This window comes from Gallinula chloropus (assembly GCF_964237585.1).
Source record: "Gallinula chloropus genome assembly, chromosome: 3".
NCBI classification, from domain to species: Eukaryota; Metazoa; Chordata; class Aves; order Gruiformes; family Rallidae; genus Gallinula; species Gallinula chloropus.
Window position 1 is genome coordinate 53,157,244 of NC_140087.1, and position 25,182 is coordinate 53,182,425.

General features: G+C 42.4%; 1 long non-coding RNA gene across 1 annotated transcript; it reads right to left on the minus strand.

Annotated features, from left to right (window-relative positions):
• Positions 1 to 16,070: 16,070 nt before the first annotated feature.
• On the minus strand, positions 16,071 to 24,806 carry LOC311190412. The gene is made up of 4 exons (XR_014617209.1): positions 24,636 to 24,806; positions 20,756 to 20,840; positions 18,624 to 18,786; positions 16,071 to 16,723 (listed from the first exon to the last, which is right to left on the minus strand). It is a non-coding gene; the product is annotated as an uncharacterized lncRNA (long non-coding RNA).
• Between the last annotated feature and the right edge of the window lie 376 nt (positions 24,807 to 25,182).

A 25,182-nucleotide genomic window follows, 5' to 3' on the forward strand; every position in this document is an offset into this window, starting at 1 on the left:
ATGGAACTTCTCTAATTTTTATACAAAGCCAGAGGAAATTACAGAAAACAAGGATGACTTGCCCCACTTTGCTATCCACCTTAATGATGCAGGGATTCAAGAGGACTAATGGTCCCTTGTTTTCATGCACCTCACTGAAAACTTTCTATGCCTTCTCCTTCTTCTATTTCCGATACTGATGTCCCTGAATTACGCAAGGAAGGTTCACTTGACTGTTCTGTGATTGTGTTATCACAAATGTAAGCCTTCTCCTAAAGAACAGATGTGCCAAGCCAGCCCGAGGATGCTGAGCTGAATGGAAAGTACGCGCTGATCAAATATTTACTGCGGCTGCTGGGGAGGGAGCTGAGAGGTGGCGTTTCCGTGACATTTTGTTCCTGTAAAGTAAAGAACTGTTCTATAACCTTTGAATGTCCCTTGAAATTGTTAATCTCACAACAGAGGCAAGTGGAGAAATTTAGAAGGGATGAGACTACTTCGGCTCAGCCCTTAGTATCATGCATAAATAAGACTTATTAGTTAATATCATAAATATATGAATCCTCATGATGACTATGAGAAATAACGGATCATAATAAAAGAATTTACAGCTTAAGAGCAGGGTGACATACAAACCACATGCAAGGTTATCTTGCTCTGTCCTGTTGCAATAGGCACACGTGCTTAGTTGAAAAGTATGAGTATTTTAAAAGCATACTCATATTCCAACAATAAGCTAAGAATAGCAGTCTACAAGTACTAGGTGTTTCCATGTCATCCATTTGCCAGGGCTCCCAGAACAGTCTACAAGGATCATGAATTGCAAAGGGTTTACCATTTGTACCTTGCACAGGGTCATTTCTCATCATCCCTTTGGAAAGCTGCCATTAGAGATGTGCCCTGAGGTACTGGCTGGTCAGACTTGTATAGAAAGCAAGCAGGAACAAGAAGTGTAAATCATATGCCATAGTCAAGGAGGTACCAGTGGAAAGTCTAAAACATAGATGAAGTGTTCAGCACAAGAAATTAAAATAGTTTTCAGCAGCTCATTTTTCTGGCAGAGCAGACATCAAATTTGTCTGTTAAAAGTGCAAGAACCACCTTCTTCTGAAGCAGCTGCCATCACCCTCTTTTCTGCTCCTTTGCAATTCTGTTGGGATGCAGTAAACATATACATGCACCTTCTTTATCAGGCATCACAAAATATTTCAACTTTATTTCTTCTCCCTGGGAGGAGTGCATGACTGCTACCTTTCCTACACTGATTAATATTTTGTCTGATATAGCTCGAGAACTTGCCAAGTGGTTTAGAAATGTAACAAGAGCTGTCCTGGAGGAGAACACAGTGCATTTTAAAAAATGGTCTTGTGTAGACCTGTAAAAGCATGCTTCTACTAAGGGGGGAGACCTGTTATGGAGGGGGAATAAAGCAAAAAACCCCAAACCCAAATCAAAACAACGAAAACAACAACCCAGCCCCCACCCCTAAAAAATAAAAGCTTCGCACAAAGAAAAGCCCCACAAGACAATATAAATAAAACAAACAAAAAAAATCTATTCACCCCTAAGCCTCAGATATTGCACCTGCAGCCTGTGGGAAAGGCAGGTTGGTTTAAAGGTGCTTAGTTTTGATATAGTTGCAGATTTTCCTTAACCTTTTATGCCTTATTTTCTACACAACCTGCTTTTCATTATCCCAACTGTCACATACTTGTTACAGCACAGGAAAGAAAGTTAGGATGACTTTATACAGCTGTTTGAACTCTATACCCCTCTATCTCCATGCCTCTGCAGGGACAGACAATTTATCACAGTGGGCAACCTACTTTTAAAATTGCTGTTAATGCAACATGAATCCTACACTGTGATTTCCCTAAACCTAAGGCAGTCCCCATAAAATGGGGAATTACATAAAGTTGCTTTCATTCTGCAGAACGGGTAAAAGCTACAAGAGAAACACAAGAGAAAAATTTTAATTGCAAATGCTGCCTGCTTCTCACAGCAGCCCTGGCCACCTCCAGCTAGTGAACATTGCAGCAGTTCAGGAAGAGCTTGGACAGATAAGTGCACTCCTCATTAGAGCATCATCAAGTTCCAGTAAAAGTAAAAATAAAAAATAAGAGATACACTGAATATTTTCCAAACAAGTCTACACATTTATCCAAGAATATAATATTTGGTTGCTTTTACACTGTGATGGTTCAGCCCCAAGCAGTGGCTGAGCCCCATGCACCACTAGCTCCTGAAGGAGAAACAGAGTGCCCACGGGTTAAGATAAGGACAGTTTACTGACAAACGCACTGTGAAAGGGAAACAATAGTTATACTCACACCTGGTGATAACACAGAGTATTGCATAAGGACCTGCAAGGACCAATCCAACAGCCCAGCGACACTCAGACTGTCCTGGAAACACCTGGGAGCCCCTCTCCCTGACAAGCCCCTTTTATAGGGAGTGATGTCAGGTGGTGTGGAAACAGCCTGGGCTAACTCAGCTCTCCTGTGCTGGTTGCTTGGGGAGGTTAGCTCTGGCCTGGCCAGAACTAGGACACACTAACATCTGATTTAAATGGGACCATTAACTTCTGGAGGCTATTTTACAGTACAGACTAGAAAATCCCTTCTTTCTGTCATTTTGCTGTTGTTTAAAGACTCTTCCCTTTGGGTATTTGCTGTGGTCAGAATTCTTCATTACAAATTCGCTGTACTACATTTGCTGTAAAAACAAGATGTCAGAGCCTTCTCTGTTTCCTTTTCAAGAACCATGCTTTATGATGTTTTAATTAATCTCCTCTTAGCCGGACAATTTAAGAAGTAATTTGAACATGCTTTCGCTGCTTTATTACCACAACTTCAAAGCGGATGGTCATTCGTAGAGGAGCCTGGGTGCTCAGTACATATCCCTAAGTGGGTTCATTTCTGGATGCATCATGCAGCAGCCTCTTTTTCTTCGTTAAGCTGATCCCATAACTTACAAACATTTAAGCTTTAACAAGCATGAAAAGACCAGAGACTGCACTTATCCTCATCATAAGAGCCTGGGACCTCCAAGTAAAACAAATCCAACTCGAGCTGTGCCATGAAATAAAAGCCAATTTTTTCAAAACCAGTGCTGAGACAGCTTTGATATTTTCCAGGGATGATTTACAGCAAAGCTTACAGTGGTAACAGGGATGTAAGAATACCCTGCACGGGCAGAGCTCAAGAACGGATGAGAGAGAATCAAATGTTTCAGATAAGAGTGAGAAACAAAAAAAAACCCAATCCAACTGTACAATCGGGTAGCAGAGGTACCGACGGGCTAGAGGAAGCCTATCACTTCTTTGGTCTCCCAAGAATCAGAAGTATTTGGCAAACTCTTGAGACAGGAAACAAATAATTTTATTTGAGGCCTGAAACATTATTTATAAAAACGTCAACTCATAGTAAACTTCCACGAAAACTTCATACTATCACAGCTGTAAAATGTACATTTTAAGACATGACTTTGGGGTATCAGAGTTGCCTGAACCATCTACATCTCTGTCTCATATGTATATATGTGTGCTTGTGTCTCTGCATATGTGTAGGTATATACGTATCTATAAAGCAGTTTGCCTTTAAAATGTTTTTCTCATAAGTCAAAACACCCTCTTCACTAAACTGTTTTGTTTAAACATTGATCTCCAGGGCACTGATAAACAGTATTTTTGTGGGTTTGGGAATGCTGCAAATATTTGCACTTTACAAATCCCGTTTTGCAGGGAAGCAATGTTTCAGCAATCGAGAACATGGCCCATTCTCCGAGCGTGATTCACTGCAGCTAAGCCCCCAAAGAAGCAGAGCTAGTGGATGATCGCCAGTAGTAGTGTAGACGAGGAAGGTTAAAAACAAGCCCTGAAGACCTAAATAGGTGCAGTTTAAAACAAGTTGTGGATAAATACCATTCACAGACCAGCAGCCAGCATTACACCGTAGTCCAGACATAGCCTAAGGTTCCTCCTGGCAAGTGGGAACACTCCTATTAAATGTTCTCAGCCAAAGTAACAAAACCCAAATTGGAGCCTGACATAAAATGTGGGGTGACCTTGGCTAAGTTTAATCTCTTCTGGGTACCACATCCTGAGGGCACCCTGCCCTGTTTGCTGCCACTACCTATGGAGGGGGATGACAAACCCCCCCTGTGAGGGGATGTGCAGCCATCTGCTGGATGAGTCTTCCCCATCAACATTTTCTCCCTTTGTCTGTCACCGAGAAGGGAGGGATTTTGGCCAGCAGATTTGCAGATCATACCAGGGCTGGCTCATCAAATGCCTTGGCGTTTGAAGGACTCCTATCTACCTACCTCCTTCTAGCCCAGACTCAGCACACCTCAGCAATAGCATCTGACATACTGCAGTGCAAGAAGCACCTGAAGCTTCTTACCATAAAGCCACATACTGAGAAACGCACTACAGAACTTTAGTGGCCATATAAGGAGCAACCCTGGCACCCATCCACGGTTCGCGTTTAAGTCTCCCTCACCTCACGCTGCTGCAGCACAGCTTCTCCCTGTACAAACTACAGACTCCCACAGATTTTTCGGTTACACAACTCGGTGTCTGAAAGCAGGAGGAGATGAATGCAGTAACTCACTGACCAATTCTACAATCTGCAACAAAACAAGCCAAAATAAAACAAGAAAACACAACAAGCCCCCACATCTGTGCTTAGTTCTCAGCCGTAGTGCATTTTTGCCAGACACACCTAAAGCTGTGGCGAAGGCCATCTTCTCTGCAGCCCTCAAATGGAGTAACTCCATCGCATGCCCCCAGAAGCACCTGTACTACGGGTACTCTCACATCCCAGATCCCCCTGTCATAGCAGAACAGTTCCAAATTGAGACCAGCTTGGGCTGAAGCTGCCTTTGTGCAACTCCTCCTTGTTCTGACCTGCCCAGACAAACAGGCCCTGAAGAGCTTGTTCCTCTGATCGGTTTTGATACAAGGGAAGAGCTAGTTTTGCAAAACAGACTCAGCTGGGATGAATTCTACCCAGCCTGTGCAACATCTATACAAAAGCATGGGTTATAGATATGACTGGTATTTCCAAGGAAATACTGCTAGTTTTCATTCCTCAAGGTCTGGATGGGGAAAGAGGGACTGCCACAGCAAAGGGCAGCAGAAGTTCCTGCCATGTTTGTAGGGACTCTTACGTCTGGCTTTTCTGAAAGGGGAAAAGTCCCTCTGACCTCATGCTCAATCCCTCCTAGAAACGAGCAAACCAGCAACGACAGCACATCTATAAGGAGCAGCCCAGGGATGTTGCTCAGTAGAGGACAATAACAGTAATTCTATCTGCTGGAAAGAGAGGCTCTTCAGGCTCTTTTTGTTGGCGCTGACATTGTGTAACATCCACGGAAAATGAAGTTGTCCTCCTTAGGAACACTTCACAATGAGATGAACCTCTGTGCTATTCTCAGGGTGAGTATTTCCGAGGGCACAGATGAATTAATCTGGGCCACAAAATAAAGAATATAAAAGAATCCTTCTGTCTGTATCAAGGGAAAGGCGTATTTGTAACTCTTCTTTCATTTTTAAACAAGCAGCTGAGGGCTCTTTATCTCCCATAGGAGAGGCAAACAAGGAAGAACTTGTTTATTTAAACTATAGAATTTTATAGATGGTCTGAAGTTGGGTGAAGCATTTTAACCAGCTGAAGCTTGAGCTACTTCAGGGCTGGGAAAATACTTTATCTTCCATGTTTAATCTGAGAGGCTGTGTAAAAGGACAGGAAGGTCTGATTTTGCAATGCATCTAGGCAATCTTGTTTGTGAGTGTCCTGGCACGACAAAACAATTTTAGTCCCCCAAATTATCCTTCCCACTGACCAGTATTCACACTCATCTATTTAATAATGAGTTGTCCATTTTCTTTCCAAAGTCAGATTTTGTTGGGACTATAGTAAAACTATAGTATTCATGTGTCAGATGGTCTTTCTGCATCCAGCCTACCCCACCTGTTCATGGCTTATTCTGTTGTAGCTTTGGCAAAGTCACAGGGTGCATGTGAGGTAACATATATCTTATCTTATTAAGTGTCTGCTCCTATGACCTGAGGTCCTTCATATGTTTGTATAGCCTCAGTGAACTATTGCCAGCAATATGTCTGAGAGTGTTTTTATTATTTGTTCCCTCCATCATATTTGCATGTTTTTCATTCAGTCCTTCTTGTCCTCTCAAACCTGACAGCCCTACGCACAGTTCCAGTGCATAACGTTATGAATAAAGTAAATCATCAAGAAAACCTTGCTTAGATTTGCAGCAAAAAGCAACACAGCACATGGCTTCCTTTTAACTAGCTACAGTCAATGCCTGATAATGCCAGATACTTTAAGCAATTCTAGAGAAATGTACCATATCTTTCTCTGGATTTATCCATAAGCATTACAAAAACAAATGCAGCTTACTTCTAAATGGGTAAAGTGATTTTTTTTTTTTAATCCCCATTCCTATTTTCATCTTTGCGTTCTCTTATTTTATGCATCCTGTAAAAAACAAACAAACAAAAAAAACCCCCCAAAAAAACCAAAACCACAACTGTCAAGACTTCCCTACCTCTGCGAAAATCTGAGACATATATGATAGAGACATGTATTTAAAATAATTTAAATGCCACTATAAGTTCCTTACATTTTATTTACTGACAGCTAGCAGTCTTCTCTCCTGTGTGTTAACTGTGAAAGAGTTTTAATAAGCCGTACACACTTGAGACAATACGGCTTTATGGTGAATAGAAAACCTCATACAGGGAGGGGAAAGCTTCTCTTAATTGCAGGGTCCTTTCTGCATTTGTGCTCCCTTCGAAAAGAGCAAAATTGTATTGGGACAGCAGGGAGAGGAGGCTCTTGGTAAAGGCTTCACTGTCCCACCTTCAGGTCCCACTCCTTTCAAAACAGATAATCCCTGAGACTGCATAGAGAGCTTTTCCCTGCACTGCATTTGGAGGCTGGGAGTGTTCCCAGAGAGCTGCTGGGAAGGGGGTCCTGTTGAACAAAATGGATGGACAGCTGGCCATGGATTTGGTGAAACTTACAATTCCTGGAGCTACCAGAAGTTTGAGCAAGAAGGTGATGTTCTGAATTTAAATAAAGAAATACAAAGACAAGATTTTTTTTTTTTGGTTTTTTTTAGGATGTCAGTATGTCTACTGACACACTTTTTTTATGTCCATTATTCTTTTCATTATCTTCTGGCAGCACCTCTGGTGTCTGCCCACTGATACCTGCTTGTGGTAGGGGTGTTTAAGCTCTCTCCGCAAGTGATGCTTATGGCTTTCAGACTAGCCACTTCCTTTACCCAGCCCACACTACTTACAAAACAGATTGCAACTTACCCTAAAACCTTCCCCCAAATCCCACTCCCTTCCCCAAAATCCCACTCCCACTCACCCAGGAAAAAACTGACACCCACAAGTTTTTAAATTAGTGCTCCTCCTTTTTCTACACTATGAAGTCAGAACTTATGAGTCAATCTGTATTTAGGTGTAAATTTATTCATGAAGCCTATTCGCAACAGCTATTAAGAAGACATAGCATTGATCAGAGGTCCCAGATAGGTTTACCTTGGACACAGAAGGCCACTGCAGAATCAGAGGCACCACAGGGCTATCTGCATTTGTGCAGTGTCCTCAGGAGGTAAAAGTAGTAAAAACTGAAAAATGTTGGTGGATGAGAAGCTTGACATGAGCCAGCAGTGTGCTCTTGCAGCTCGTAGGGCCAATGGTATCCTGGGCTCCATCAGGAGAGGAGTGGCCAGCAGGGACAGGGAGGTGATTGTCCCTCTCTACTCTGCCCTGGTGAGGCCCCATCTGGAGTACTGTGTCCAGATCTGGGGCCCCCAATACAAGAAGGATGTGGAACTGTTGGAGAGGGTTCAGAGGAGGGCCACAAGGATGATTAGAGGGCTGGAGCACCTGCCCTACAAAGAGAGGCTGAGGGAACTGGGCTTGTTCAGCCTGGAGAAGAGAAGGCTGCGGGGGGACCTCATTGCAGCCTTCCAGTACCTGAAGGGAGCTTATAAGCAGGAGGGGATTCAACTTTTTAAAAGAGCAGATAATGGCAGGACAAGGGGGAATGGACTAAAGCTAAAGGAGGGAAGGTTTAGATTAGATATTAGGGGGAAGTTTTTTACAGAAAGAGTGGTGAGGTGCTGGAACAGGCTGCCCAGAGAAGTAGTAGATTCCCTGTCCCTGGAGGTGTTCAAGGCCAGGTTGGATGGGGCCCTGGGCAGCCTTGTGTAGCTCCAGGCCTGGAGGTTGGTGTCCCTGCCTGTGGCAGGGTGGTTGGAGCTCTATGATCCTTGGGGTCCCTTCCAACCCAGACCATTCTATGATTTTATGATTCTATGATAAGTTTGGTAGGCTTGATAGTGCTGAAAGGAATGCACAACTTATCACTATGTCTTTAAGGATTTGTAAGAATAGGTTGCTTCCTATCATGTGTTAAATGCCATTAAAAATTGGTAATACTTTACCCAGCTTACTTTTTCTCATCTGGCTTTGGTTTGGAAATTCAGCTACATTATTTTTGTAGCTCAATACAATAAAACAAACACAATCCTTGGTTAGCAATAGCCTGTGAGGTGTAATACAAAAGAAATGGTCCACAGGGACTAAAGGAGAGGCTTTCTCCCTGCCTCTGCCTCCTTTCACTTCCACATTTACAATAAGTATAGTTTTGACATTTTTAATTATTGTTTACTGTCCTGTGGTTGGATGGTGCCATTTCCAAAGCGGTAAACTGACCCGGATTATTACCAACATTTTTAATGCTGCTGCTGCTTTGGGAAAAAAAGATTCCCCATAAACCACCTACATGCGCAAAAATTCCCTTTGGAGCAGAGGCAAAGCACCAAGATGGGAAAGGATAAAGGTCAAATCCGTAACACATAATTGCTTGGTAAAAGCATTTGAGGTTTTGTGGTATAAAAGTGACATGGCATTTTGTCATACAATGGTGTACTGATGTTGCACGAACGTTAGACATTATTCTGCTTTTTGACTCAGCAATGACAAATGACCCTACAAGCAACTTCTAAAGGAATAAGCGAGTTCAGTGATAACTTTGTCAGTAGTGGATGAAGACTATTTGAGCAATCTGAGACACACAATGTCCCAACCACAAGACTGCCACCAAATATAATTTCTTGTCACTCGGTGACTCACTGCTATGAAAACCACAAAGCTCTCTTATTCCTCTACTTCCCCTTGAATCTTGGATCCACTTACTGGGAGCTTAGATGTCAGAGGAGCTAATGTTGAGTTGTTTATAGCATCGGACCACTTAAGAAATATGAACTTCCTTTGTTCAAAGTATTTATGATAAAAGTTTTAACTTGGACATCATTAAAGCTAGAGTTGCTCGGTGCGTAAAAGAGACTGAGCACACCAGCCCTTTCAAGCTTGCTGTGTGCAGCATTACATGCAACATGTAATGGTAGTGTCTACTTTCCAAAATATACTGTGGTTCACACCTTGTTCTTCTGCAAAGCCAAGAAGAGGAACAGGTGGTTTGGGTTTGGTTTTTTGTCTCTCATCCTGAGGGACACTGCTCTTACCAAAAACTTGTACATGAAGAAGTAACTTGGATCACTGTGAGGGAACTTATTCTGGGAGGCAACAAGAGCAAATAAAACTCTTTGCAAACAAGAGCAGCTGCAAACACTGTTTGCAATGAGAACAGGGCAGGAAACTCACTGGACTGGGGGTTTTACACGCTTTCTTTCATGTCTTGTAAATTGCACTGAAACATGAGTGAGAAGGGCAGGTAAGCGCCAAGTTCAAGAAATGTTCTTTATGTCTGGTCCAATCAAGAGCTGAGGCCAAAGTCAACACAAGGAGCTAGGTTTAATCATAAAAGCCCCTCAGTCTGTCTCAATGGCTTGGGTTTTTTTCTCCATCTTTCATAATGTTGTTATTATGTGCAACAAAGAAATATTTCATGCAGTTTGCATAAATATTAACTACTTGTGATTTCAGGAGAAAACATTAGCCAGAGTCTTTGCATAAATATTCTACAATTATGTGCCAATGAATGACACATATCCCCTCTTCTGAAGGGACATCATGGTTCCGCCTTCTCAGCAGTATGCAGGAAGTCGCAATTATTTGTTTGATAGGAAGACTGTATACTTCTGCCAGGGAGGAATCAGAAAACTATGTCAACATGATGTGCTAAAATAAAATATAATGGGCAAAATGAATGAAAAAGAAAACACAATACCTGAACCAAGACCACTAAAATCTCTGTGGGGAAAAGAATGGTTGCAGATTTTACCCAGTGTAGACTGAAAATAAAGAAGCCTTCATAGGAGAAAAGATGTGTCTCATCTAAACATGCTTGGGAAAGAAAAACTAATACATTTCAAACCTTTACTGAAAGTCAGGAGGTGTTGGAAAGAAGAAGAAACGTTTGTGCTACATTATTACCTTTAACACTTTCAAACTGCAGTAAGGACATACCCTTTTTGGAGTGTATATTCCCATGCTTGCCAAACATGAAGGTGCAGATTTGAAATGGTCTCTTTTTTATATACATATTGCCTGATTTGGAATTGCTTCAGAGGTGATTTAAGGCACTAATTTGGGGTCCTTTTCTCTCCATCCAGATGCAGGTCCGATGATACTGACAAGGAACAGAGAGAACTGACTCAGTCCAGGACCAGCCAGCTGCCACCCACCCACCCAGGTATGGAAGCAGGGCCAGGGCATGAGTGGAATTTGTGTTGCCAACATTTAATGCTGACAAGCCATATGGAAATTGAAACAACTCACCTGGAGTTCGTGTAATTTACACAAGAGTGAGTGGGCGAGTGGATCTGCAGGGTAGCACAAACCAACCTTGTAGCTCTGTCCTTGGGCTGCATCTTTTTGTGGAGCACAAAGCTGTCTGAACCTGAAGTAAAACAGCTTAAAGACTACCGCATTCTAGTGGCTAATCATAGCTATATAAATGCAATTAATGAATGGTTTTAAACTGCTGCATTCATCATGAACATATTATATAACCACATTATTGCAGACTTGGGTTTTCACTTACGTCCTTGTTGTTTCAGTGCTGTGACTCAATAGAGAATAATTCTTAGCTTATTTTCCAACTTCTTTGTGGTGTCTCTCAATGATGCATATAGTGTAAGACAGGGGAAAGGCTGTGGTGAAACAGCTCAGACCCTGCCACTGTACGCAGACCTGAAAGCCAATTCTTCAGTAATTTTTGTGTCCGGCATTGCTCACTGAGGAGAACTATTGTGCTCATTGTTTGGCCCTAGCCTTATTCATTGGAGCTGTGCTATCAGCTCTGTGACCTATGGGAACTGAAGTGACCTAAATCTTTCTCTCCCAGGCTTTGTACAGACACCAGCAGCAGTGTTTCTGAAGTAAGAACAATATGAGTGCAGGATATGATGCACCCTTCCTCGCATAGGATTTGAGTCAGACTCCCTTACCCAACCAATCCCCTCACCAAGTATTACTTCTAAGTCAAATCCCTAAAATTTAGCCCATTTCCTGGACCATGATGCTCATCACCTAGTGTTGCTCCTCCCTCAGTTCCCATCAGCTTTCTGGTCTGTGTTCACAGGACTGGTCTGGGAGGATGAAGGGCAGGGTGTGCACAGTTTGGCATGGACAGGGGATTTATCATCTAGAGAAGACAGTGATTTGGACATGTCTGCCGAGCGATCAACTGGGTCACTCAGGTTCCTCCTCCTCATAGCTTTGAGATGCTTGTGTGCATTAGATGACTATGAAACTATTGCCTTCAGGCCAAGACAACACAAAGACAGTAAGAGATCAGTTTAAATAGCTTTATTTAATTATTGGAGGAGAGAGAGAATAAAGGGTATTGGGGAAAAAATGTCAGAAAATGCCAAATGTTCAAACTTCAGGAAACTATCTTGGAATCACAGAAGTTTAAATCTCTAAGGACCTCAAGATATTACCTACAGCTTGTTTGATCCAGATAAGAATAACTGGACCTAGATGTTCCCCAGTATATCTCTCTGATATCACAGTCTCCAAAATGTGTTATCTAGCTTATTCCTGAACTCAGAAAGTTCTTACCATTTCTGCAGACAAGTGCTGATGTCTTCATTTTTATGTCCTGCCTGTACAGGGCATGGAGAACAATTGATCACTATAATCTTTACAACAGTTTTTTTATACATTTGAAAGCTGTTATCAGGCAACGTGATGTCTTTCATCAGGACTCAATGCATTCAGATTTCCTTCACCTTCCACATAGCTTTTACCATCCTTCTCGATCATTGCAATTTGTGATATCCACCATGAAGTGTGGTGCCTCTGTCAAAAGATTTTTGAAGGCCTATGCCACTGAGGATGCACTTTTACATCAACTTCACTTTGTAAAAAATTAAGACTTTGAAATTTTGGGAGGCTCTGTTCATAGACCAGAAAAACTGTTTCCCCTCTAACTGAAGATTTTAGCTTCTTTATAACAACATAGTTACTCCCATTACTTAATGTTTAAATTGTTTTTCTTCCTAACAAGATAAATAGCTATCTGTGCTGACAGGCTTATATAATATCTCTGTCTAGCAACATGTTGATTCATTGAACTTCCCTTCAATTGTGTTTGACCAACAGAACAAAAGTCAATGGAAATGCACCACAGATTAATGTTTCCATCATTTAAGGTGTCTAAGCTGTACATCAGCGGACTGGGTGTTTGTGCGATGTTTGGGGTTGCGTCATTAAATTGCTGTCTGCAGGAGGAGGGGCAGTGCCTTGAGTTCGCATACCTCCAGCTAACACGCAGCAAAATGGGATTAATAACACAGGCATGTCGCAAAGATTTGCTAATGATTTTGAGCGGGCTTTTTATCCTTGTTCTTACACAGCATTTGGGCATCTGTCAGTCGAAAATCTTGTGTAAGTGTTTGGCAACACTGCCTTAACCGTCTTCTCATGCAGCTATTGGCATTCTCCGTGTTAGGCTTTGTTTGTTTAACGTAGTGATCAAAAGGCACATTGTATTGCCACCAAACCCTGAGTCACCCTCCCCAAGGAACAATCACCCTTTCTTTCCATTTGGGTGGAGATAGTATATTTCTTGCTAAGGGAGTGGTGATCTCAGTCCAAAAGTTCTTGATAATATTTAGTAAGCCGAAGTGGGCTAGTTTATATTGAGGAGACAGAGGAAAGGAGACTTACTGCATACATGCTGGTAAGCTTTTGTCATTGCACTGCTAAGATCACAGCAGCAGTTTAGCATGCCTTCATTCTCTAGTGCAGAGTTACAGAGGGAGAGGGAAGGAGCATCAGTATAAGGGGTACTGTGTACTTTGCCAAAAACATCTGGCAGGTCCCGGCTGTAGCAAAGGAATGGAAGCATCTCAGTCTTTTCCAGACACGCTGCCTGTGCACTGCCTCACTTTCTAACTATGACATTCTTCTGTCAAAGCACTCATTTGCTTTTTTTTTTTTTTTTTAAATGGTTCTGGAGATGCAGCAGCACCAGGACACACCAACAGTCAGCCTGATTGTGACTGTTCGCCTACTACAGGCAACAGCCCATCGTAGCAGAAGGAAACCGTGGGAGGTGGAAGGTGGTGAAGCTGCCTGTCATGTGCAAGGGAACGGGATTTGAGCATGAAGAGGCTTATTTTACCCTGTTCTAGAGAAGGTCAAGCAGAATACTTTGCAGCTGGATGCCACTTCCTTATGCCCCGATATAAAAAGCAGGAAGGGAGGAAGGAAGAGGAGGAAGGTCAGGGTTCAGAGTGAGGGTTCTGGCTCTCCATTTCTCTCCCATCAGCTAATAGAACCATCCAATAGCCCAGCCAGGGTGGGAGAGTAGGGAAGAAAAAAGCAACCAAAGGGAAGCACAGGGGACATAGGGTGGCATATAAGAAACTCGCTGTAATTGGTCAGTAGGGCTGGAAAGTGACGGTGCTCTGGAGCGTTACTCATAATACAAAGTTTTGAAATATGTACAACTCACACGCAAAAAATGACTTGTGTCTGAGGGTGGGGAATGTTTTCCCCAGCCCCCGCTTGCAAGGCAAATAAGGGGTGGGGGGTAATTACTGCTGCTATAGTAAACTGTTTGTTTAACTAACAATAATGGCACGGAAGTTTGCTCAGGTAATGCTTATTCTTGCTGCCTGCTTCCTAGAGACTGTCCAGGACAGGCACCTGATCGCACAGCTGGATCCTGCTGGGGCACAGATGTGGAAAAGGAGGTGCCTGGAAGCTTGTGGCTGGCTCAGTAAGGCCATCCGGGATTTTAAATCGGCTTTGTTATGAATCAGGAAAAGTGATACTGAATGCCTGGGGTTTTTTTTAAAAGACTGTCTGCAATCAGGAAGATGATTAAGTTATTTTAGCTGCATGGAGACAGTAGCTGGTAGCTGATAGTTGACTTTAGCATGGTATTTTTTCTTATGTGAATTTTTGCCTCTCTTTTCCCAAATATATGAGAGTAGGATCTCCTTAGACACAGTCACATTTCTGTGTTCTGTGTGTTTAGAAATCATTATTTAGATAAAATCTGATGTGTGGTATCAAATTTCTTCTAAAAAATTACTGGATCTTACGGCTGGTCCAATTTCTGCCTATGCTAAACTGAACCTGGGTCCTGGTGTCAGTGTTTTACCATGACTGACTTGGAGTCATCCTCTCAAAGATCTTTCTGAAAAGGGACCTCATGTGTGCTGCAGATAATTCAGTTTATAGAATGGTCTGGGTTGGAAGGAATCCCAAGGATCATAGAGTTCCAACCCCCCTGCCACAGGCACGGCCACCAACCTCCAGGCCTGGATCCACACAAGGTTGCCGAGGGCCCCACCCAACCTGGCCTTGAACACTTCCAGGGACAGGGCATCCACCACCTCTCTGGGCAGGAGGTGTGACAAGCCTTGCATAATTGTTGTGACTGACAGCCACCAGGTACCTGGGTTTCTGAGAGCTGCAGCAGACAAGTAACAGAGCCATTTTTGAGCCTGATGGGAGGAAAGCTTCTCCCCAGCCTGCCTGACTATAAGAAGATCTTTGCTTGCCTCAGCCATGTATCAAGTCACTCTGACCTGCTACAGTTAGATTTCCATAAATACGATCTGCAAAAGGAAATACTTGTTCTAGCTAATGTTTCAGGAAATTGCAGCTCAATTAATTTATCATACTCATCAGTATAATATACCACTTGGTGCACACACTAGTCCTTTGATTATTCAGAGCATTGTTCTAAATCACTTAGCACTCAGGATGTGTTCCTGCAAACGGCAAGAACCAGCAAGCTCAGGCTGAATCGGGGAGTTGTAATTCACTGTCTCTGCCAGTCAGTTACACTGACAACCAGGTGGGAGCCCACGCTGTGGTACAATGGGCTGTAGCGCTTTCATCAGTGGAAAACCAACCTCTGGGTAATGTCCGGATTAGAGGCAGGCCAGGGACCAGCAAAGATGACTCCCATCTGAAGTGGGGATGCAAACTGATGGGTGTCTTTCCCCTCTTTGTCTCTCCTCCTTCTATCTCCTTCTGTCTTCATCTAAAGCCACTGATGAGAGATATGGTACCTGCCTTGCATTTTCTGTAGGAGGTGGGGACAAGAAGCAAGCAGAAATGAGAAATGTATACAAGGAGTCTGCCTACATTGCAAGGTAATAATATTGTCCTTTGCTTTGAAGCTCTTTTGATCTTGCTGATTTCAAAGCGCTTCACGCCAGGGTGAAATTGGAGTGCTCTGCTCCTTTTTCCCCTGGGACAACTAGGGCACAGAGATGTACCAGAACATGTTCCAAGTTACACGGTGAGACACGCACAAGTCCTGAGCCAGGACTCGATGCAATCCAAAGAGCACTTGCTTTTTCTACTAATTAAAATAACGTAGGGTGGGTAACTTCGAGCCTGGAGATACATTCAAGACAGCAAACACAGTCTGTTCAAGGGTCACATATGCATTAGGAAGGACTCTGCGTGAGCCAACATCTCCTTCCAAGCTCTATAGAGTATATCCCAATATTTCTACCTCTTGCATTCTCTTCCTGTAGATATTTTGACACATACATTCAAAAATGCCAAAATTGAATGAGGCAAAATTCAGCTGCCAGTCAGTTAGATGTGTATTTATTTACTGAACCAAGCATTCATCAGAGAAAGCTGGCAAAACAATATTTCTATGCATAAGTGCACACTTTCAAAACTTCAGTGTGATGCAAAACTAGGTGGAAAATGTGTGACGGTGTAGCAGAACTATCACAAGGAGATAGAGCTGGAATGAGGACAGCTGCTTACTTCAGCTGCGAGGGAACAAGAGGCAGCGTGGGATGGGGATGGTAAACAACATGCAACGTAGGCTATACATGAAAAAGAGAGACACTTTTGCTATTAGTCTGTCCACGTCAAGTTTTGCTGCTGTAGTCACTGTGGTTTTCCCCTCTCACCTTCCTAGTTGAGATGTGAAACAAAGTTTTTTGCAGACAAAATCAAGTCTTGCTTTCAATCTTCTCTCTCTTTTGGGGCTGTTCCCTGTAACATGCAGGGCTTGAGTTGGTTACCCTAGAGAAGCTCAGGATATTTCAGCTAGATTCTGGTTAAAGCTGACCTAAAATGTGATGCCATCTCTCATATGCTGAAATGTTTTTAAAATACAGTGTCAGTCATTAAGCAGCAAGTTGCTTTGATTCCAGGATTATGGTTCTGGAAAAAGCATGAGCGAGTAAACTAAGGCCTCAGAATAATTCTTCAACCTTGATGTATTTTCAGGGTGCCCTGAGAGGGGAAAAGAAAAAAAAAATGGATCAGTTGATTATAGTGTGAACAGGGGATACAGTATAGTTTATTGCTATTGATAAAATAGCAATAGCATTAATAGCAAAAGCACCAAGAGTTTATTGCTACAATACAGCTTTCCTTATTGAATTGCTCAGGAGTGAAAAAACAATCTTTATTGGATGAGTTTTAATCTGTAAAAATACCTTACTATTCCTGTGCACACTGAAGTGGAACAGAGAAAGGCAAATATGCTAGTTAAGGGGAAGATAAAGGACTTCAGCTTGTTTAGACTCGCAAACTAAGGAGAAAACAGTGGAGTGGGGATACAATTACTGTACGTAAATACACCGGGACATAACACTAGGAAAGGAAGAGGATGCTTAAGCTGAAGGACCACATTAGTTTACAAAAAATACGTAAGAACTGATCAAGAATAAATCTGCAAAGAGGAAATAGGTTTTCAGATCCCGTAGATATGAGAATTTTGAAAGGAAGCTGGATGTATTTGTGAAAGCGATACATGCAATGACCACGAAATATGTCTGATTGCACAAGAGAGACTCTCTGCTCTGACATTTTTACTTTCAGCCCTTCCTTTTGGATGGAGCATTAAAAAAAAAATAGATCTCATGAAATACACAGGTCAAACACCTTGGGATTCCTTAGCCATACAATTACAGGGCAGCATGTGTATGCTTCTTGTGCATCTGTCAGTAGGAGTTGAAACATGGCCTTACTGAAGCTCAGTGTTGTTATCAGTCAAACTAAGCAAACCCAAATCTTCAGCAAGTATAAAAAGTTACTTGTTTCTCCCCATGCTGTGTTTTCCTTGTTTCTCTCCACACTGTATTTTGTCCTGAGAGGAAAGAAGCCAGGAATGTATTCCCTTGAGAGAGGATGAAAGGGAGAAACTTTTATCAGCTCGGAAATGACCTTGCTGGGTTCCTCCAAGACAGTGTTGTTTTATCGACTGCAAAGATGAAGTTATTAATACATCTTTCTAGGAGCGTAAGATATCCTCCCTGGTGTGCCTAGGCATCAACAGGAGAGAGGAAGCAAAACACCTAACTTGATCGGGGCTGGTGTATCAGATGAGCAGGAGAGCCCATGGGGAATCAGGCGTGCCAAATCTCTGCTACAGCAGACTGTTGCGGTGAAAATGCTCTTCTGTTTTTCTGCTGCCAACATGATTCCTCAGGCATCAGCTCCAGTGAAATCATTAGCCTGGACAAGGTATTCCTCTCAGCCGAATTAAGTCACAGTCTCCAAACATTCAGACATCATGACTCAGGATTCTTAAAAGGCCCAAGATTTATCTTTAAAAGGCCCTAGATTTGTTAAGTATGTGTGGGTCTAATCTGATAAAACTTTAAATGCTGTTTTACCAGTCTTTTGTATGAAAGATTGGGACAGATTAGGATATGCCTAATCCTTTGTGTGAAATTCTGACGATGCTGTAGGCAGTGGGAGTTCTGCTAAAAACTTCAATAGACCAGATGCCTCTCGCTTTCATCTCCTCTCAAGAACTCCTGCTACTGGTGAATAAAATCCTCGCTTGTGAATTACAGAGGAAAAAACCGTTCTCTTCCTTTGTAATTAAAGAAATTGGTGACCAAAAGGTCAGTTTGAAAGAAATTGTTACCCTATACATAAAACCAGGGGGGGAAATCGCGGTTTATCAGCTGTTACAAAAATTTAATTACCTAAGATGTCATTTCTTAGATCCTATGGAAGCAGGGCACATTTGGAAATTATTACAGACAAGCAAATAAGCTATCTATTGATAAACAAGATGATATTGTGACTCATTGTAGTCTATTGCACTACCTCACTATGTAATGTGGTGGACAGTGGGCTGTCTCTCCCATGACAGCCCTGATAATTAATCCAAGCTTACCAAAAGCAGTAGATCTTTCCTGTGGTGAAGCTTGATGCTAATGTGAACATTCCCATTCCAAAACAGAGCTTCTCCACTGCTTCCTTAACGCTGCAGAGAATTTAACAGCAAATGAACATCTCAGTGCAGCAAGATCTTGAGAGAAGATCAAGGATCCTGAGATCTGTAGGTTGAAAAGAGTGGGAGATCAGAAGCCAGAAATAAGGATCAGAGTGATGTAAATAGCTGAGCACCTGCACTAGCTCACTGTTAGGGACATTGGAGACATTTCTGAATGTCTGCATAAAGAAAAGGAAGGCATGGTCTTTGGAGTAAGTTGATGGATTATCTCACACTTGTCTTTTTAGTGCAGGACACAAAAGCTGTAATGGCTTGATTTTGGTAGTAAATCAGTTCCACAAATTCCTCATGATCTGGAGAGGGAAAACCAATGACAGAAAAGAAACAGAGTTTGAAGCTTATGGCAAGGTCTCCAAGTCTTTTTGAGGTATATGGTCTTCCTGTGAGCCACCAGAGCACTAGAATATTCAAGGGTGCAGTCTCATGGGAACGATATCTGAGATGCAAAGATAAAAATGCTGGCTCTGTCAGAACATGTTCCAAAGACCACTAGCTGCTACTATAAAGACTGATGCCGTTTCAATGAAGATGAAGAACACAGTATATTTGAACTGCTGCTGGTAGGATCTGGTGAAGTTCTGGTCACATCTGTCTTAGACACAAATTTGGATGGTAAAATGATGGGATGGGTTGGAGAATCGGGTGTTGATAGATCAGACAGTTTCAAGGTAAATATTTGTGCTGCAGTTAAGTCACTGTGGACAGACAGAGAACAAAGACCTCCTCCCAGGCTGAGCAGAGCAAAAAGCAAGTTGACTTAGTGCTGAGGCAGGATCCAATAGCACCTTTGTGCCTCTCTCTGGCTCAGGGTGATATTCTACCACAATGGCAGCCACTGCTGGTAAAGGCCAAAGTGGAAAGCTCCTTATGAAGAACAAATTAAGGGAAGAGAACAATTATTTTCTAAAAACTTACTACTCCTATTGAGTTTCATATTTATTTCTGATATATTGGATTTTAAAAATTGTAATAAAAATAAAAATTACTAACAATATCTTATTTAGTACCAGCTACATAACTATTGCAAGCTGTTTTATATTAACAAGCTCATCTATGAGCCTTTTTATAGTATATTTTACCAGAAACCAGAATCTATTGGACTTTACAGATGGGGCTGATGTGCAAGATCCCTCCAAACCTTGCAAGATTAGGTTGGCCTGAATCGTGAAACTGTGGGCTGATTTTTCAGGAGTGTTGGTGTGCTGACTCCTTTTATCTGGTAATCTGTTGCCAAGCTAATATGAACCAGCAATGCATGTTTGCAGCCCACAAAGCCAACTATATCCTGTATTGCAACAAAAGAAGCATGATGAGCTACTCAAGACCTCTCTTGAGACCCCACCTGAAGAACTGTGTCCAGCTCTGGCATCCCCAGTACAAGAAAGATACTGAGTTGCTGGAGTGAGTCCAGGAAGAGGGCCACAAAGATGACCAGAGGGCTGGAGTGCCTCTCCTATGAATGCAGTCTGAGAGAGTTGGGCTTGTTCAGCCTGAAGAAGAGGTGGTTCCAGGGAGAACTTCTAGCAGCCTTCCAGTACCCAAGGGAAGGCTACAGGAAAGCTAGAGAGGGGCTGTTTACAAGGGCAATGGGATAATAGGTTTAAACTAAAAGAAAGTTGATTTAGATGAGATGTTAGGAAGAAATTCTTCCCCGTGAGGGTGTTGAGGCCCTGGCACAGGTTTCCTAGGGAAGCTGTGGCTGCCCCCTCCCTGGCAGTGTTCAAGGCCAGGTTGGATGGGGCTTTGGGCAACCTAGGCTAGTGGAGGGTGTCCACCTCCATGTAGGAGGTTGTAGCTAGATAATCTTTAAGGTGCCTTCCAACCCAAACTATTCTATGAATGAAATGCTTTTTCTACTTTGCCCCAAATGTCCACATACTGTTGAGCAGCCACTGCATCCAGCTCCAAAGCTGGCTCTCCAGCAGGTTTCAGTGCAACATTTCAAGCCCACGCTATGTTCAAGCACTGTGTGATCCTTTAGTGATCATCTAAGATTACCAGCCTGTTCTTACATCCATGGTAGCTATTCAAGTAGTTTTCTTAGGCCACTCTTGCTCCCATTTCCTGAGCTTGCAAACTAGCTGGAGTGCATTATACCTAGAAAGGAAGGAAAGAAACATCACTACTTCTTATTTTCTAGACTGGCTTCTTCATAAAAGCCTGAAATCAGACAACATGTTTTAAAGTGACTAATTTTTCCCTTGCCAGCATCTGGATAGAGTGAGGGGAAGGGGTTGCCATGCCATGTCTGGCCAGATGTGTGTAGGAAGGTGCTCACTGAGCTTTCACAAAGTGTTTGCTCCCCCTGCAAGAGCGCGGTCCCACCACTGACAGCATGTAGTCTTTGCATACCCTCTCCTCCTGCCTGGTGATTTTGAATAGCTGAAGGGATGGAGCTATGGCCTGATGTGCTCCTGTATTTCTACAGGATGCCAGTAGAGGGCAAAAATGACTCTGGGCTTGATGTGAGAAATGACACAAAGTGCCCCGCAGAGCCGAAAAATTGCTTCAGTTAGGGGAAAACACAAAAATAAATGGGCATTTGGGGAAAAAAAGAGCTGTCCCAAGTCTGCTTTCGTTAGTCTTGTGAGCACAGGTTTCCATGTGACACAGCAAAGCGTTGCAAATCCTGGAAGTGACCCAAATCCTTGCAAGACTCAAGGGGCAGTCAGCCTGAGACCCAGAAGGGTCTGTCTGTCCTTAGCAGGACAGATGTGTCCCTGCCTGGCTGAGGCCCTGTCCTGGTCCCCATCATGCCTAGGAAAGGGACAGGCCTGGCTGCAGCATCTGTTGTAAACAGAGACCACTGTTATGCTGGTCCAACCCTCAGTTTTTCCTCCATCTCTCCTGCAGGCTACGAGGCAGGATCTTCCATCAGTATCACAATGGGACCTCATGGCAGCTGAGTATTTCCTATTTCTTTACCAGGAAAGCTTAAATAAAAGCGAATAAGCGTTTTTTGGCTCTAGTCTGGGGAAATGTAATTAGCTGTAATATAAACAATCTTTAAAGGCCTTGTAATCCAAACAACACAAGAGATTAAGACTCAGAAATACAGATCTTATTTAGATTCTTTCCCTGAGCTGAATAAAATATGATTTACATCAGCATTTCAGATGGTCTCTAACATACCTTAGCAAAGTGACTTTTTTCCTCTCCTCACTACAATTTCAAATCACATGTCCAGTAGATTTATCGGTTTATTATAATGTCCTTCTATCCAATACAAGCAAATTCTAAGTGTCTGAGAAGATTGCTCATTTCTCTGCTCCAGAAACATAAATAGCTTAATGTTTTGTAAATTGCAGGAGTCTGTCTCAGGAGCTGATGCAAAACCTTTCACACACAGGCACACACAAAAAAAGAAACCCCCCAAAAAACAACCCCAAAAAACCAAACCAAAACAAAAATATCAAACCCAAAACCACCAAAAAAACCCACCCCAGGGATAAAATTGGAAGTGAATTGTAAATAAGGTTCTTGTTCTTTTTCCTGAGAGAGCTGTTTTTATAAAACTTCCCAACAGTCAGAGGTTTTGCCAGTTCTCTCACCCACGAAGGGAATGACATTCCTCTGAGATAGCAGTTGCTACTTTTTAGCTGTGGCTGTGCAAAGCATCTGTGCTATTCTGAAAGGCAAAGGCTGTCAAATAATTTCTTACCTCTTTTTCCATCCCTTCTATTAAACAGTGGGAGAAATGTGTAGGGACCTGCTACACAGCAGTGAAAGGCCACCAAATTCAGAATCCAGAGGACAATAATCAAGAGATGACTTCCATAACTTTACATGCATGGCAACTGATGTACAAGACAACTACTTCATCCGAGTCACAAAAATCCATACACGTGGTTGAAAAGCAAAGGGAGGTGAATAAGAAGTGGGAGAAAAACCTACGCAAGGAGTACATACTGTTCAAGGAGAAGCTGCTTGAAAAGAAAAGAAAATCCTTGTTCCTTTTCAGGAAGACAGAATACACTGGCCTAGGCACAGCAAACTTTGCCTTAACGCTATTATATCTATTACATCCAAACAGTCAGCACTGGAAAGGGAAGCCAGACAACGAAGTAGAAGATCCCATACAATGTTGTTCTTCAATGACCTCAACTCCTCAGGAAAACAGAAACGATATTAAATCTCCTTGTTTTATTATTTACATGGTTTCATTCTTTTTTTTTTATGTTAGTACCTTTGAAGCATGTTAGAACAGACAGTTCATCTTGGTAAGTAGAAGAAAAGGATATGCATGAGATATTGCATCTGATTCCTAGGAAACACTCAGTATACTGAACAACCCTAATTATACAATATAGGAATCATTTTAGGGAGCAATAAAAATATATCAGACTTGTTAGATAATTGACACAAACCATAGACATGTAAAGCTGAAAGGGACCTCAAGAGACTACCACATCCACCCTTCTGCCCTGGGGGCCACTAAATGTAGCAAGACCATCCCCGAGAGCTGTTTGGCCAAACCATTGTCAGACTCTCAAATAGTCAGAAGTCTATGTCCACTTTATTGCTCTTACAGTTGGAAAACATTTTGTAGCATCAGACTCTGTCCTCTTTATCAGAACAGGGACAGGTTTCTTTTTTTATTTTCTCCAAGCTCTTCAAGAAATAGCTTACCCATCCACTCAGCACTCTTCAGCAGTCTTACCCATCAGAAAACTTATGTATAGTGGCTGTTCTAGGTTTTTGTTCTAGTCTGAATAAAGCCTTTTATCCCCCCCAGCCTTTTCTGATATTTTTCTCAAACATCATGCTTTCTTAAAATGTTTTCTTGACTCTGTGATACAGACTACTCTCAGTTTAGCTAAAGCTTCCTTAAAATTCTGATGATCTGAGTACCATTCTGCATGAGAGTGGAATAATACCTCCAGTCTCTCTTACATGCTACTTTTGCTCATACATCCTGGGATAACGCATCCTTTTGGAAGCCATCACACTTGTTGGATGGGGGAGCTTTTATACCTCCTAGGTTCTTTTATGCAGTAGTAATTCTGACACTATTCCAGATCTTTTAATTATCTTTAAAATGTTTTGGGTGACTTTCTTGAGATGGGAAGTGGGAATTTAAGAATTTCCTAATATGGGCTCTGTACAGATGCATGCTGGGTTGTCTTTTTTTCTCATGAATTCTGTTTTTAGCTTCTTCCTATTTCACTGCCCAGAGACCTCTGCACCCAGGGCAGCTAAAAATTAAAATTAAGATGAGAACAGGAACTAATTATTTCTACTTGCTAATGAGAGCAGAAAACAATCATGAGATTAAACTTCAGAGAGTTGCATGTTACACAGAAGAAAAATTAGGCTACCTGAAAAAAAAAAGTCCCATGAGAGGTGATGGTGGAAACACCACTAGTAGGTCTTGCCAAAGCTACTCATTGTCAGCATGGAGTTGTACAGGTTTGCTTGCTGCAAGGAGTTGTAAATTAGGGAGGAAAGAGGTCTGCTCATGTTCTTCTGCCTTCCAAGGCTATAAGTAGTATTGAACACCTGAGGGAAAACTAAGCTTGGGTTAAGGATCCTGTGAAGAAGACCTAGCTAGGTTCTGGTCTGATCCTGAGGGAAATAGTACCATTGTCTTCCCTGTGAGAAGATGGGTGAACGACGAAGCAGTGGCAAGACATGAGACAACCTTGTACCCTCAGTTCCATCTCCTCAGTAACTGTCAGCTGCCCTCCTGAAGAGTCTTCTCCACAAGAGAAGGCTGCACACTTCTCATGAAGCATACATGCATCAGCTTCTGTTTAAATTTCATCTAACGGAGACTTTCAGTATGGAGATGTAAGCTGAGTGCCTTTTAACCCTTGAATATCACTGTGCTGATTGAGTGGAAGAGAGAAAACATCTTTCTCTACTGTTTGCTTCTTTTGAGTAGATACTAACTTTTGCTTACTCAAACTCCCTTCCCAGCAGGTGGCATCTGGCAGCACAAGCTCTGCCCTCCTCCCTTGTGGACTCCTCTTAAGGCTCTGCACAGGGACACCTGAAGAAAGGGCCTTTGGCTTCAACAAAAGAAACAAGAGAAAGTGTCAGAAAGCTCTTGCATTCACCCAAACTCATGTTCTTACCCTTCCCATTTCAAATATCTGCCAGGTCTAAACCAAAGCCAAAGCAAAGATCTGTTTAGCAGGGCATGGGTATGTAAAAGAATCTTTTCTTACCCATAGTTAACATGGCTTCTTATGACTCCTTGTGTAGAGTATCTATTGCCTGTAGATGTTCTGGAGGGAAGGTCATTCCATTGTTGTCCTCCTTCCCAAAGCTCCAGATGATGACTCTCCAGCCCTATTTCTTACTCCTGGGGTTATGTTTTTGCATACAATTACTTTGTTGGTGCTAGCTATCCCTGGTACTTGAAGATGACTCCTCTACTTCAGTTTGTGACTAGCCAGCAAACTATATGAATGCCACTGAAAACTCTGCCTGGGGC